Below are 17,397 nucleotides of genomic sequence, written 5' to 3' on the forward strand. Positions count from 1 at the left end.
CTGGCACCGAGGTGTAGGAGGGGAAATCGGGGGGGGGGGGGGGGGGGGTAACACCGCTCCTTACCCTAATAGTTTAAGACACAGCCAGCATTTGCTTTCATCTCTCAGGGGGAGTGCTGACACAAACCATTCTCGTCCCCTTCAGCCCCCCCCCCCCCCCCCCCCCCCCCCCCCCAACTTCTCTTCTTCACGGACACACACACATGTGAACTTCTCTAGCTGATCCATTTTACTTGTTTTCTAACAGTCAGAAAATAACACACAGTGCAGAGGTGTGTTTAATATCTTAAAGAGAAGCTAAGGAGAGCTCCCGCTTGAAGGATTTGTTGATGAGTGACGTTTGGAGCCATCATGCTCGTCCTCAGACTTCAGAGTGTATTCTGTGAGTCGCCATCTTAAACATACAAACATGTGACCCAACACAGCTGAAATTTAACCATTTTCTAATCGGCTACTAAAACAATACATTATTTAGGATAGGCTAGGATAATACTTTATTGATCCCCAGGGGGAAATGTGAGCATTGCAGCAACAAGACAGAGAAGTAGGAAATAAAACATTCACAGAATAGGTAAGATGAATACACGTAAAAATAACGATGGGAGGTATCTACAGAAGAAAATAGATAGTGAGGTGAACCGTACAGGACAATTAAGAGTTATGTGCAGTGAAGTGACCAATGATGATTTAAAGTGACTTGTGTGATCAAAAGTTAAACAGCAGTATATGACAGTAAGTCGCATACCACCAGAGAGCTAATTCAACATAGAAATATCCTCTGTAGATCACAGACATTAATCATTTTTAGTGCCTTTACACACACCTGACAAAACTGTGATGAATACCGATATATAGGAATATTATTTGCAAAACAAATGCAGTTTTGTACATGAAGATCATAATGTTATTATGTGTCTGTACACATATGTACATATACCTTATGCACACAAAAAAAGAATGCATCTCATAATAGTTAGTCCTCCAAAAGGACTCGAGCTGTCATATACTTTCAACAAGAGGCTCCTCTAATATAAACCTGAAACACATTCATGGAGGGTTTTATAACTCATACCCGATTCTGTTTAACTGGATACTTCAGTGGTCACAGTTCTTCTCAAAGTTCACCTCATCATCACAATGTTTCATGTGTTTAGTTTGACTGTGTATTTTATATCAATATGAGCGTTAAGAATGTAAATGATTCTTCATTAAAAGAGACAGTAATCGTTTTTTCACTCCATACTCTCATGGCTAAACATGTTCATGTAACGCTCACACACAAGCATTACGATGCTAACAGGCTACATGAGACATGCTACCTGTTGTTGTTGTTGAGCTGTAAATCAAGTTTTCAACCTTCCTCTGGCTTTGAGTCGTTTGGACGTCATTGCACTTCATCAAGTCCTTTTTTTAGCAACAAGGTGGTTGTTTTGTAAATTCTATGGAGCCCCTGAAGTCCCAAAAAGTAAAAAAAAATATATTGTGTGCACAAGTAAATATCTTGTGCGTACAAATATTATGTGGTAAATTCAAGATTTGTATTTTGTACTTTTTGGGCCTTCAGGGGCTCCGTTAAATCCGACACTTATGCCCCAGCCTTGAATTCTGCCTCCTAAACGGATCTTATTTGACATATTTAGCTGGACGAGGATGGAAAAATGTGTCAGGTTTTTAAAGGGGGGGGGGGGGAAACCATTTAGAAACCACTGAAAAATCTTCTTTTTTTTTTTTTTAAGGGCCATGTTGCCCAGCCTTTACTCTGATACACAACAAAAAATTGTGAATTATTAGAAATTGTGGAGAATAATCTGAGTAACATATGTTGAAGTGGTGTGAAATGAGTACGTGCTTCATGTTTGATAACGCCTGCAGATAGTCAGATTTGATTTCTGTGCACCTCCTGAGTTTGGACATCAGCTGTCTGCTCCGTGAGGCACTTTTTAAAAATTTTTCTTCCAGAATTTGTGGGGATGTGGCCCACGCCTCCTGTTCCTCCACCCCATCAGGCTCACTCAGCGAGAGCCCCAACCTCTCCCCCTCACCCCCCCCTCTCCTCCTTCCTTAACCAACGACATGGCATTTGCACTGCTGAGGAGAATGTGAGCTAATGAAAGTGTAAAGCCTGTGGTCACTAGAGTATAAAATTCACATTTGGCCAAGACCGGCTGTGCAATCTGATATTATGAGCCCCGCCGCACAGAGAGCGAGCGAGGGCTGGAAACAGCTTCAAAAAAGACACAGAGAGAGGCTAACACGGGAGAGGGACGCACAGTGAACGTGTGCTTTTTGTGAGATTATTTCATGGCATGGCCGTCAGGATGGGATTGGGTTCTGTTTATTGTTCTGCAGCGTTGTGGTTAAAGAGTTAAAAGCTCACAGGGAGAAATGTTTTTGGATCCTGAATCCATGTGGAGTAAAAAAAAATTGTGACAACGGCTCTGTCTTTGAAAAGGAAGAAGAAACGCAGGAGATGAGCGAGACTAAAGGTACTGTACGCCGCCATCTTGTTTCTCTTGTTTACACCGAGCAGCCGCTTGCCCTCAGTAAATGGAGGTTTGCTGTGATGGAAATGAGGTCAGAGGCGGCGTGGCGACGTGACGCAAACAAACCAGGGGAACGGAAAGGACTCGGGGGGTGGGGGGGAGTGAAAACCTCTTTCTGTTGTTTCAAGGCGTGCAGCACGGCGCCATGGAGAGATAAAAGCTTTACAATTAAAAAGATAAAAGTCATCGAACGAGATCTCTGTTGCACGTCCTCCTGCAGTGATCTCGCTCGTCTTCATCTTCACCTCCTCTCCTCCGCAGCCCGACGTTGCTTTATTGTTTTTGTTTTTTTTTCACATGAAATCCAAAGCAGCTTTATATTTTCTATAATTCATTTAAATAATGACAGGACACGTTTGTGCAGAAGGCGCGGGGGGGCTTTTGTTGCAACAGTAGCTTTTACTTCACGCAGGTCAAAAGTTCAGTCACATTAGGAGCGGTTGACCTATTTCTCTGGACTGAAACTTGGGATTCCATCTTTCTTCTTTTTGTCCTCTAGCCTCTGTCCACTCACATTAATCACTGCTGCCTTTTTGCAGCGCTGAAACTCTGCAGCCGTACGAGTCGTGCTGCAGATAAAACCACTTTTAATAAAACACGTCGGATCAAACTCTTAATTATTACCTGAAACTCTCGACTGACATCTGACAGTTTGAAGCATTCATACGTCCTCACACTGTTTCTGCTGCTGCTGCTATATGCTACTTTTTACCACTCAGCTCGTTCCATGAATACAACTCATACCACGTCTATTACTAAGCAAAGCATCACATTTACCCCCTTTATGTTCTACCATGCAGACTTAAATCCTGCCTTACTTCCGTCCTCCATTTATTTTTGTAAATCATTGTCCCTTTCTAAATGTTTCTCTTGCTGTGTGTTGCAGGATAATTCCTGAACATGTTGCACAATATTCATATTTTGGATTCTATTTTAAACACCACGTCGTCCACGTTATCATCTTGCATGACGCCTGTTCATGTACGCATGTTGCATGGTTTGATAATTAACTATAATTAATAGTAATACCTTTAAATAATATTTTGTTTTAAGACCTGCATGCTTAACTATCTATTTGAATTCCTTTGATGCCGTTTTATGTGTCTTTCTTATCAGATTGTGTAGCTCATATCTGTGCACGTCTCAATGATGATAACAGGGATTTCATTTATATAGATACGATAAGTAGATAGATAGATACTCTATAAATCCTTTGCAGGACATTACACTGTTGTGGCTGCAATCACAGTCAAACATTAAAATGCTGCACAAAGAACAATGAGGCCCCTAAAAACAAGACGTCAAAAATACTAAAAAGTATGTAGGCCTGCTGCTGAAAAGTGCATCCTGCATGTTAAATTGTCAAAATGGTGCTTGATAGAAGTTACTACTGTACTAATGAGGCTTTGAATTCTGCTTCATGTTAACATGAACATACAGTATATTCTACCTTGCATCGAGAGGAATTATGAAACAGGGGCGTCCTGACTGCAGGACTTGTTGTTTCTGCGTCCTCCTGATCTAACCTGAGGTCAGCAAACATCACAGACCTCTTATCACTACATCATTTACCAAATATCACTTCTGACTGCAGAAACCAACTATGTAACAGTTAAGGAGCCACAACGCCTGTGACATAAACAGAATTAAATGATTATAGTTATTAAAAAAAAAGAAAGAAAACGAGCCAGTGTATGGTTTGGTCTTTGAATTTAAAGGGTGAATCCAGTTAGTATAAAATGTCTCTCCCAGGCTTAGAGCTGTTGTTCTCCTCTTTATTGATTTTTCAGACGCTCTAACCGTTTTCTAAAATAACAGTCAGGCAACTCAGGGTCACTTTGTTTGTACCTGTAGGAACGTAGATTTGGTTTACAGTGAGTGAGTCGGCCTCATTTTACAGACAAACTGCAGAACAGGACCAAACATTCAGACCCACCAGGAAGAATAAGACGAGTAAAATCAAGATGAAAATTAAGATTACACCATCAATCGAGCAAAGTAAAAGCAGGATAAGAATATGAAATATACCACCAATCCAGTCAAATTTGAGATAAAGGAGAGAGCAGATAAAATGTGTGGAAGGACTGAAGAGTTTCAACATCACAGCGAGTCTGCACGGCTGAGCAAAAGGCGCTTTTATTTATAAAATCTTGAAATAATTTCCACCTTTTCTCTACATCACTGTAACATAATGAGAAAAATAACATGCTATATTTACTCTCTTTAATTACAGAAAATGTCATAGAACTTATTTTATTTTCTTAGTGTATAGTTCAGCTGAGAGGCCGTGCTCTCGTGTACCACCAGGTGAAGCTCGAGCACCGCCTGAGACACACGTCCCACGATTAGGAAAAAAGAAATGAGGCTACAGCTTTGAGACGGCTTCATGTTATTTTTCATTTTTTTTTTTAGATTGAATTCAACCTTTATTTAAACCGGAAAAGTCTCATTGAGAATCTCTTTTACAAGAGTGTCCTGGCCGCAGCAGGCAGCAGCACAAGTTATTTTTTTTCATGAACATAAATAAAGAAATCACAAAATATCAGAGACATTCATCAAATTCATCATTTGTCATAAATCAGAAACAACAAGATATCAAAACGGGCCAGTAAGAGTCAGTTTAAAACATCTACAGTCAGATATTTCTGCCTCCAGATCCTTAAGAAGTCCTTTTAAAAACATCCAAAGAAACCAGCTCCTGAACATTGAGAGTTTCCAAGAAGACGGAGCAGCATTCTTGAACGCCCTTATTCCCCAATTCAGTACGAGCTTCAGGGATCGTTATAATCATGGACTCATGACGAGTATGAAGACAATATTAGAAAATATGAAATACAGTATGACAATAAAGCACACAAAGGCAGCTTTTCCAGCATGGCTTCAGCTTTGTATTCGTGTTTGAGTGTTATTGAAATTTATAAAATGGCCGAATGAAACAGTGACAGAAGCAGAACCTCGGACTGAGGTAACTTGGTGGTTTTATTTTTGTTGATTTTTTTATACATTAAGGTCGTATATTTTGTAATCAGGCGGACATAGGGGCGTGATTGGGGTGTGTGTGCTTGTTCTTTCACAATGGTTGAAAGTACCTGGTGTTTAATTTAAATATTAAAGTTAAGGATGTCAATATTTATCCTCCTCATGAGATTTAAAGCATTATATATGCAAGTTGTTCTTTCAGCGTCAGCGTCAATTTACAGGCAATATGTTTGAATTTACAGTAACGTACTGTAAAATAAGAAATGATGAGTCGTTAGAAATCAAGTCAGGATCATTATATGAGTCAGATCTGCTTTAACAATCTGTGATTCAAACCTTCACCCTTCCACTCAGCGAGCGAGAGAAACACACTCGGCACCCTCAATTAAAAATCTCATCGTGATGACTCATCATTAGTCACCAGCTTCAGGCCAGCGTTTCAGCCGTTCACTGAGAGGACGAGAGGTTTGATAAAAGATGGAGGGGTCAGAGGTCATGGAGGCACAGCGGTGGTGTTTCCCCCACTCCCCCCTCCCCCCGCAAGGAGCTGATGTGTGTGCAGGGGCGAGCTGCCGGAGCATCCTGAAGAAGAAGAGCCGAGCTGGAAATTATAATCAGCAGGAGCAGAAACTACAACCCGTACCTTTGTGATTGCACACTATCGTGTTTCAGCAGGGCCCTCTTACTACACGCCGTGGAAACACAGTCCACTAACCCGTCTGGAGCTTTTCTCGTTGCAGCGAGTTTATTTTGACTCGACATTTAACACTATAGGATGAATGTACACAGAAGGCGGAGGAGCAGAAGAGTGTGCGTAGGCCAGAGAGCGTGTGTGGCCCCTCAGCTACATGACCGTCACTAACCCCTTCTCTCTCTCGCTCTCTCTCTCTCTCCCCTCCTTCTCTCTGTCTCCCTCTCCCCCCCCCCCCCCCTCCCTCTCTCTCTCTCTCGCTCATGTGTTCTTATATAACAGGTAACCCTCTGTGTGACTTGGCTCTTTAGCTCTCAGGTGGATGCGTTCTGTCTCGATCCCGCCGTACTAACACGCCGTTCACTGTGCTAAAGAGCGTGAATGAAAGAGTGAGAGTGACGACGAGCTGATGGAGCGCTTCAAACATCCTGAATATGTTTTATATGTGAGCATAGAGAGTTATTAAAATGATATGTGGACATAATCTCATCTTCAAACTCCTCCCGACTTATATTCAGACAATATTTGTATGAACTGCCTTTTTTTTTTACTTTCATTAAAATGTCCTTTTTGATCTAAAGCGTCTGTAAACAACAATAACATCTGAAAATATGAATAAAGTCATTAAAAGAGGCTGTAATAAAATCCTATAATTCATACACTTCCAAATATCAGGAACTCTAGCATCTAATCCAAAACCTCTTCTCTTATTTTTCTGTGAATGCATTAAATATATCAGTTTTTTAGAATATCACGTTTCAGTGAGTATTGATTACTCTTCATGTATTTATTTATGAATTAAAGTAACTCTTATTCTAACAAAATATTTCAAATCTTATTTACAAAATCTTCACAAAGTGTCTCTCCCTCATATTTAGAGCGAGACTAGTGACATTCAGTCGTTGACTTTTCCATGAGCCCTTTTTGGGCCCCCCCTGCTAGCCTCGGTCTCCGAGCAGGTAACGGAGACACACAGAATTATTTTTTTTTACTTTTTCTTTTTTTCATCAAATCAAATGAAGTTCACTTTATTTATATTGATCTTCACACACGACACAGGTGATCCAAAGAGCTTTACAACAAACACAAAACGACACAAACAGACAGAAGAAGAGAAAATCAGGAATGAAGAAAAAAAAAAAAAAATATATATATATATATACTGTATATATATATATAAGTTATCATTTCAATAATAGTAAAAGTAATAATTATAAATATCCAGAAGAGACAGCAGTTTCATTACGGACAGTTGAAAGCTAAAGAGTAAAAGTGTGATTAGAGATGACTTTAGCTTTTCATGTCTTGTTAAAAGATGATAATCTGGACTTGTCAGGAGAATGCGTCTTCAATTATTGTAATGACATATTTTTACAGTAAAGTTGACAACTATTAACACTTAGATTGTAGTTTTTGCTGTGCATTTTCCTTGATATTTAATACAACTGTAGCTTTAATATTTATTATTTAATATTGTAAATGTACAACTTTTAATCTCTACATTTTAGATTTATTTCTCTTTACCCTGGCTCTATTTCTCTGTTGTACTTTAGGCTGAAACAAAACTGATCAAATATGACCCAAAGAGTAAAGAACGGAAATTAGAAATGCTTCACCTTAAAGTGCACGGACATTCAGACGTCAACGGCTACAAACATTGTGTGTTAGAGTAAACACAGTGAGGGTTAATAGTTGCATCACTGTGTGGCTTGGGAGCTGCAGTGCTGCCAACCGCAAGACCCTGCAGCGCACAGTGAAGGCTGCTGAACGGATTATCGGTGTCCCACTCCCCTCTCTTCTGGACCTCTACGGTACCCGCCTCACCCGCAAAGCAACCAGCATTGTGCATAGGAAGCTTAACTCTCTCCCCTCTCTTCCTTCCCTCCCCTCTGACCCCACGAACACTGGACGTTGAAACCCCTCCCGTTTTCCACCAAGAACTCTGGACTAAAAACTCTGTACACTCAGTTTACTGCACATTGCACAAGTTTACAGAACTCTGGACTAATAACTCTGAAGCTAACTATTCAAAAGTACACTTAGTTTACTGCACATTGCACATATTGCACAAGTTTACTTTTTCTTTCAATTTTATTTTATTTTATTTCTTTTATTTACCATTTTGTACCCTTTGCACAATTTAGAATTTATTACTGTAAATATTATTTATCTTATTTCTACTTCATTTTATTTTATTTTACCTTATTTTGGTTGTATTGCACCGCGGGACGGAGACAAATGCAATTTCGATTCCACTGTATGTCTGGCATATTTTGAAATTGACAATAAAGTTGACTTTGACTTTTGACTTTGACTTTGACTTAGTTCTTATCTTATTGGTCGTATACTCATCCTCCTACACGCTGGGCATGATGGGACAGGAAGGCTACATGTAGCTTTTTTGCAAACTTAAACCTTGTCAATAAAAACTAAAATAAAAACATGAAATCATGATGTACGGACGTCTTGTTGCTTTGCTTAATTTACTACTGAAGCGATTCTTTTATTCAAAGTTAAAGTACATACACGTGAATGTTAGTGTACATCAAACATTCATCTTCAAGGAGAGAGCAAAAACATTTGGAGACATATTTGAGCTTTTCCCTCTGTGAGTGGAGATGTTGTCGGTGTGTTGTGTCGGTTGGTGTTTGAGTGGCTGGTCACTGCGAGGTCACTCACAGCGAGCGAGAGAGAGAGAGAGAGAGAGAGAGAGAGAAAAAGACTGGGGACATTGGAACTCACTCAGATGAACACAAATCAAAGTCACCTCTTGAAGTATTTTAGTAGCCTTGCAGCAGAGGGGCTTTTTGGAGAGGGTTGAAAGGGGGTGGGGGGCTGTGTGCAGAAAGGTAATGCACTTTCACACACCGTGCGTATATAACATTTCAGACGGCCATTTCCAGAGAGAGAGGGAGAGAGAGCCGCTCCGACTCTGCCCTTTTTCCATCACAGCTTTAAGTCCACACTTCAATCGCCTCACGGTGCTTCTCCGTGTCCCGGCCTCGTAGGAAGATAAGTTCACACTTTACAGCGATGACAGCCTCTGGGCTCTTAACCTTGTTCAGGAGAGAGGAAGGATTCAACAGGTGAACACCTTGGACTGCTGTGGTCCTCCCACAGGGAGGGAGGTGTCAGAGTAGGACTTCAGATGTTTGCAAATCCTCCAGCTTCTCATTAATCATCCTCACTTGTGTGTCGTGTTGTTTTACGTCCTCGAGTCGACCTTTACATGACCTTCAGGCGTCCCCGTGCGGACCCCGACATAAACTCACTCTAGTTTCATAAAATATAATAAAAGAATATTCAAACGGAGTCATACAGATCTTCGTTTATTCGTTTATATTCTCGTGTTTTTATCTGAATTAAAACTTACATTGCATAAATAACTGATTTTATTAGCTATAAATAAAGAGGTGAATTGTACAAATTTAAATGTTTGAAAACTTTAAAGATTATCTTTCATTTTGAACAAACATCCTCGAACAAAATAAATCAATAATCAAAGTGTTTAAACTCCAATAAATTAAAGATTTAAGTGACTTTCACCTGATAATATGTTATTATTTTTGTGTGAATCTGTTGCTCTAAAAATGCATTTTAATTATTGCTTTATATTTTGTATTTTACTTTGTTAATTAAGTTGATCATATTTATCTATTTATTTTTAATTTGAGTGGCGAAATGTTCAAATAAAAATGTAAAACACACAAATAAATGTTTAATGTGAAATATTTAAATTCTATAATTTAAATCTTTATTAATCTGAGCTTAATGGACTCAAACTTTTAACATGTTTATATTCAAATTTAAATTCATGTTCAGCGCGTTCCTCATGAGGAGAATTATATTCAGATTCATATTTATTTTAAATAACCAGCAGGGTGCAGCGTGCACAGCCGACCTTTATTCTCAGGTGCTGCTCGTCTGCAGAAACACAAGATGAAAATAAATCAATAATGAAAATGAATGTTTGTATGACTTTTCATGAATTGATTCATCTTGGTAATTTTTTGTGGATATATTATTTTAAATCTGTCAAACATCTTCAGGGTAATTCTTCTTTTAGGTCCGTGTGACTGTAATACAAATGTGTTAGACGTGTGGTTCCCAAAGTGGGGGTCAGGGGTCACAGGACACTGAGAGGGGGGGTGCAAGATCTCTTCCAAAAACATTGTAAGAAATTTAAATTATCAAATTTTTTCCATTATTGTTAAAATACCAACAAAAACATATTTTGAGAGATTACGAGTTCCGCTTCCAGTGTTCCTGTTTGTGCCGTTCTAATCCCACTATTTGGATCGTTTGGAAATGTTTTAACCTTCTCCAGGGACAATGGGGGTCCCCGGTTCTCAGCACCGTTATTTAAGGGGGTCACGGGCTGAAGCGTTTGGGACCCCCTGAGTTAGACTCCTCAGAGCTATGTTTGGAATGGAGCCGAGTTTGTGTCGTGAGCTGAAACAGGAAATGTGATTCTCTGAGGTTAAAGAAACTTAGACGTCTGACATTTACAAGTGGAGGTGATGTCTTCTTTTATTTACAAGTGAACCCGAATCTGTCGGCTGAACCTGCTCACAGAATATAAGGACGACTGTTACCAGGAGAAGTTTGTCAGCCGTTTGTGTTCTGATATGTCGTCTGACCTCAGCCGAAAAAAGATCTAAGATGATCCTCAGTCTGTGTCACGACTTCATCATTAAACATTTATAACAGAAACACCCCCACCAAACTAATACTAAAAGAACGACGTGTTCATCCTGAAGCTTCGTCCAGTTAACCCTACATTTTTCACTTCCAATTATAACAAAAAAAACACAAAATATCTCTAAGTTTGTGAATCTCAAACATGCACCAAGTGTCACATTTCAACACATTTAAATTAAAATGAACCGTCATGAAAATAACAACACTTTTTAAAGGGTCAGTTTGCAAAAAAAATCAGATTTTTTGTTTCAGTAATTGTTTTATTTAATTTGTCGATATTCAACCACTTTTTTTTTTTCGAAATACTTTACTGTGAAATAAGGGACTCTCTTTAAAAACGGTACATTTGTAAAAAATAGAAATGCTTTTTACATTTCTGCCTGTATCAGGGTATTTATCTTTTAACATTTTAATTTATTTTGTCTGCATTTACTACAGCGTCGTTCAATTACTTTCAAGAACTGTGTTTTTTTGCTAATTAATTTACAGTGTAATAAAAAAAAAATCACATTTTATTAAACACTAATCTTATTTCATTTGTATTTATAAATGTGGGAGAGTTTAGACATTTAAAGAGTTAAACTGTGAATACTCCTCAAAGATTTGATGTGATAAAAATTGTAGTTTCAGTATTTTAATGTTGAATTTTGGAACTTTCTTGACATGAAGCATTTTAGATAAATGTCCACGCTGTGTGAGCTTTGAAATAAAATCAGCAGAAACATGTTTAACCGTTCGTCAGCTCATTTCCGATCTTCAAACCTGAGCACTCGCCGCCTCAGACGCTGTTTTTATCAACGTAAAAAATATGTCAAAACTTCCTGCATGTCCTGCAACCCACGCAGTTTAGACTCCCCATGTCACGGATTAATGATGACGGGGTCAATTAGTCTGACTGATGCCGGGATTGGATGTGCGTCCTTGCTGGGGGAACACGCTGAAAAAAGGCGCGGCGGGTTCAACTAGCGGTTTACATCGGCGCCCGGTTTGCACGGTAGACGGCACACTCGCTCCACATCAGATCAGCTGAGGCCTTAATGGCTGCTCGGGGATGTGACACAACTGTGGCAGAGTGTGTGCGTGTGCATGAGTGTGAGTGGGCTGCACAGACGAGCTGACCGAGCACTCACCTCTCTCTAAACACTTTATTTATTTATTTCCGCTCGTGGATTAAAGCGCTTTTGTGCGGCTAACCTACATAACAGCTTGGTGCTGGGCAAGCAGGACGGGCTGGGCGAGCGGGGGGGGGGGGGGGGGGGGGAGATCGGGCTCCTTGATACAGATATGATGAGGGTGCTTAGAAACGGAGACAATGGGTGCTCAATCAGCGCCACTGGCCCAGATCATTAATGAAATAGCACAGAGACTCTTGATTGAGCTGCATTGAGTTTGTCCACTGAAGCACGTCGTGTTGGTGGTTCAATCCAAACTGAATTATTTCCATATCTTGAGCCGGGACGGCCAGAGACAATCGGAGCCATCTCTCTGCTGGTTTGTTTAGAATAAGTGGTCTGATCAATTGTGTGTTTGTCATCATCATGACGTGTTAACCCTTTAATGTGACGGCATCTCATACAAGCAGAAGGCGAGCGTTCATCTGTTGTAAGTGAGCTTGTTGTTAGAGCTCACAGAGTACTTCTAAACGTATCGTAATGTCTGTTCACTGTGCACTTCTGAAGCTATATACCTGCACAAGGTGCAGCACCAGTTGATTATATATGTATGAAATGTAATCTAAGAAGCTTCAAACTTGTTGTTGTCAGACACTTTTCATGCTAAGGTTAGCTGATGACTTCTATAGAAATGTTTAATTCTAGGATTTTTGAGTTCAGACCCTTTGAAAGAAATGCTCTTAGAAGTTTGATCGTTGTTTGGGTAATCATTCATCGATGATTCAGGTTCCCACGTCTTAATGAGATCAGACTGAAACACTCTTTTGTTCACCAGTCAATCCTGATATTTAAATGTAGAGCTGAATCCCACATCGAAGCTCGTTGAAGGCCTCTGACTGTTTGTTGTGTTGTGTCAAATGTTTGTATCTTGTCTTCTTTTGTGTGTTTGCAGATGGAGCCAAGGTGATGCAAGACACACTTCGGACCATGTCTGACAATAAAGTTCAATCAATCAATCAACTATAAGATAAAAATCCATGAAAGCATCATCACAAGGTCAAGACCTCCTAAAGTCTGTGCAGATTTTATAGAAATGAAAATAAAGATCATTAACGAGATGACATCACTGTAAACTAAATCACAGGTAAGGATATGGGAAAGAAGAGTATGCACTCTACTCGTAAAAATGGGCAGGGGGGAACAAAGAACACAACTTCATGACTTGAGTCACCGTAGAGATCCCCCTGATCAAATACGACTCGACTACAAGTGAGTGTGATCACACTGAAGTGTTCAAAGTCCTATTTTTAAAGGTTTATTTTTGGGCTGGACAGGACAGTGGATAGGGTCAGAAATCAGGGAGACAGAGATCGAGAGAGAGAGAGAGAGAGAGTGGTCCAAGACCTCTTGATGGATGTGACTGTGCAGCATATTCTCATTCCTGGTGCAGCTAAATCTCCCTTTGCCTCTCCTCTCTGCAGCCGTGTTAGAAACGAACATCTACTAAAACAAAGAGAAAAAAGACTCTGTGACATCTTCTCAAAAAATGTTTGTCCTTCAAAGTAAAAGAAAGACGTTTACCCTAACAATGATACTCAAGGAAAGTTACTTTCTTATCGTCCACCACTGAAGGCATATCCTAGGGTTCTAGTACTCGAAATTGGTCTTGGTCTCAAGACCGGTCTCGAGACTCCACATTTTAAATGAAGACCGGTCAAGACTGATAGGCTATTCTTCTGCATCATCACTGTGATCAGAAGGAAAACACCTCTTTCTACAAGAACAAATAACTTCACTTCATAATTTGATTTGTATCCCCCAGTTACGGCCAAACCTTCACCTGATTGTTCTTGTCTCGGTCTCGCCCTGTCTTGGTCTTGTCTCGGTCTTGGAGCACTCTGGTCTCCGGTATGTCCTGGTCTAGACTGCAACACTAGCATAAACCATTATAAAAAAACATATAATTGTCGTTTGAATATTCTTTGGGAAAATTCAGTCATCATCATATACGACAAAAGAGATGAAACTACAGGCTTGGTTTTTGATTTTCCTTCATTCTAATATTTGATACATTTCCCATGACGTTTAATCTCGGCTGCACATGCTCTCTGGACGTGAAGCACATGAAAATAAAAAAAGGCCTTAGCGATATTTAGAGCGCTGACGTGGACTCTGACTGCACCTTTGTGCTGCGGAGTTTAAGGGTCAGTGGAAAAACATTGAGAGAGATTTTCTCGGTTAATCTTTAAAACCACTTATATCCCCTCTTGTTTGTTTGAAGTTAGAGCATTAGGTAAAGCTCGTGTTTTGGTAACTGACTGGTACTGTGTTTATCCGAGAGTGCACCGATTTAGTCTGGTTCATGTGGGTACACTGAGGACGATGCAAAACAGACTTCAAGCTGCAGACGCTTCTGTATTAAACTCAAGGTGTACAGGATGCTCTAGTTCTGTTTTTTTATATGAATGATCCAGTGTTGGCTCTTTAAGGGCCTTTCAGATAGGATGAGGTGTGTGCTGCGCTCGTCGCAGAGTAGAAGGAGAGCGCACACGAGCTTGGTGCTTGTTGCTAGGTGACCAAAACAATAGTTGGGAATATCTACTTTTTAAACGCACAGTTTGTTTGTATCTGTCCATTATTCAATAGAAAGCTCCAATCTTTCCACTGCCGAGGAGGAGGAGACGAGCAGCACAGACGAAGAGGGTGTTCATGAAATCTTCAGGACACAACAGGATGTGAGAGAGTTTCGTCTAGTCCAGGAGCTGCAGCGCTAAAATGACCGTTTCATAAGCACGACACACATTTCTAGTTTCTGTTTTGTGGTTTTAGCTTCTGTTTTGTAGTTTTCTGTTGTAGTTTTAGTCTCTTTTTTTTGTAGTTTTAGCTTCTGTTTTGTAGTTTAAGCTTTTGTTTTCTAGTTTTCTGTTGTAGTTTCTGTTTTTTAGTTTTAGTTTGTAGTTTTATGTTTTGTAGTTTTAGTTTCTGTTTTGTAGTTTTAGCTTCTAGGACTGAAATGTTGTGATTTCTTCTCATAAATTGTTGAAGCTGATCAAGAGAAGTGTGCAGGGTTATTTTTCTTTTCAGTATGATAGTCTTCTAAATTATAAACATTAATTTAAGTGCTAACTGTTTCTGCTAATACCAACTGAATACAACTAGAATATACTGAAGGCAAACACAACATCAGAGTCATATCCTCAAATTAATTCAGAGAGTTAAAAGATGAGCACATGATGACATCACACAGACACACGGTGGCCTGCTTTAGTTCTTGCTCTGCTCGTCTCACTCCTCGATTTAACGGATGAAAGGTGTGTCATGTTTCAGCAGCGAGCGGGCTGCGGCCTCAGAGGTAAAACGTTGGGGGGAGAGGAAGAACGCCGGGGAGTGAGGACAGTTTTCACACGGTGACACAAAGTGACACACGTCTTTCGACCTGATCCGCATCCCCCGGGCATGTCACATGAGATCGTCCCTCTGGGATATAGACGGGCCTGATTTGAAATGCTTAAACTTTTATCAACGTTTTATGTGTCACTTGTTTTTCCTGAAACGCTTTATTCTGTTGTTGTTTTTTGGTTGAGTTTGTGATTGAAGACGGAACTTTTGACCTCCGCTGTCAAACGGGTCACATGCAAAAAGCGTGCAAACACAGACGACTCGACCAGTTGTATTCTCTCTAAATGTTTTCAAAGTTGAATGAACCGTTAAAACTAAAATTACAGAAAGAAGAAGAGGATGAAGCATGTGAAGGCCTCACGACCTCCTTCGTCTCCACAGGTTCCTCGAGGCTGCAGGACGAGTTCAGGGGGAACGATAACTTTGGCGTGCGTGGCCTACATAGTGCCGTCGCATCCGGTCCATCCTCCGCCACGGCCGCCATGTTGAACTCCAGATGAACCCGCCTGTATCTGTGAGAGCCGAGCAGATCGGAGCAGGCGATTGGACGAGGCTGGCGTTCCATATTTGGAGATTACTGAAGGCAAGTTTAGGCTGACCGCCACCCCCTCCCCCCCTCCCACGTGTGAGGAGAACCTAATCGCTCCACAGGCTTTTTAATGATCTCATAATATGTGATGTGTGTCGCGGCCCGTGGGATGAAAGGGACAGAGCGCGGGGGGAGGGGGGGGGCTTTTAAAAAATATCTTTCTTTACTATAAACAAAATTAAATAACGCTCCCGGAGACACATGAGACCCTCCGAGGATTTACGAGATATTAACCATATTAGTTAATATTGTGTCTCCGTTCTAAATCCTGAGTGATTATATTTAACCGCAGAGAATTACAAAATAAAAGCATGAAACACACGACGCCCTTTTATGAAGTCTTTTACATCATTATTTAAAGAAATCATGTTTTTAAATATCGATGTTGCTGTTGTTGTCATTTGCATTAAAATTAAAGAATTAAAAAATATATATCTGTCTGTTTGTTTCGATATAAGTTTAATTATTTTCAAACACATTGATGGTTTTTTTGACAATTAAAAATTCAATGTAAGAAATAAAAAACATCAAACACCGTCGTATGCCGAGGTTGATAGAACTGTTATAAGGAACATCAGTATATATATGTTTTTTGTATGTGCATTTAAATGAAAGTATTGTAAAATAAATTGATTTTTGGTTGTTTTTATATTCATTTAAAAATAAATGTTTAAAGAAAGATTGATTTGTATCTGTTTTTTTATATTCAATTATTTATAATGATTTTTAAAACGTTTTTTATTTGTTGACATTTAAATGTGCACTAACTGTCCTGTTTCATTGCTACCTATATTTTTTTTTTTTAGAGTATTTATTACATTATTTTACAGTTTTTTAACGGCTATGAATGTGTATGTGGGTACGGGTGAGATGTGCTGGCTTGTGTTTGTGTGTGTACATATTTTATATTTTACATTTCATAGTTCAAATGCTGCAGCTGGATTGCTCCTTCAGAGTTTCGTTGTATAAGATGCAATGACAATAAAGATCTATATTCATATTTCATTATTTTTAAATGATAGATACGTTTGTTGTTGTCGTCGTTGTCATTTAAATATAATTAATTAATATATATATATGGTTTTTATTTGTTTTTGTCTGCATTTAAATATGATCATGATAAAATGATGTTAAAAATGATTGTTTTGTTAAATATTTCAGATGCATTTATATCAAATTATTTTATAAATGAAGTGTTTTATGTTGTATTTAAATAAAATTCATAAAACAAAACATTTGTATTTGTCGACATGTGCATTTAAAATTAAATGTTTTACAAATATGGTGTTTTAAAAAATGCCTTTAGTTTTCTTTGTACATATTACTTTTTTAAGTTTTCTTGTCATCTCTCTTTTTTATTTTTAGATCATTTCACATGGCCAA

General features: G+C 39.2%; 1 long non-coding RNA gene across 1 annotated transcript; it reads left to right on the forward strand.

Moving 5' to 3' along the window:
- Positions 1-2,121: 2,121 nt before the first annotated feature.
- On the forward strand, positions 2,122-17,047 carry LOC136181286 (uncharacterized). Its single transcript, XR_010667644.1, has 3 exons — positions 2,122-2,486; positions 12,979-13,170; positions 14,673-17,047. It is a non-coding gene; the product is annotated as an uncharacterized lncRNA (long non-coding RNA).
- Positions 17,048-17,397: the final 350 nt, after the last annotated feature.

This window comes from Labrus bergylta, chromosome 13 (assembly GCF_963930695.1).
Source record: "Labrus bergylta chromosome 13, fLabBer1.1, whole genome shotgun sequence".
NCBI classification, from domain to species: domain Eukaryota; kingdom Metazoa; phylum Chordata; class Actinopteri; order Labriformes; family Labridae; genus Labrus; species Labrus bergylta.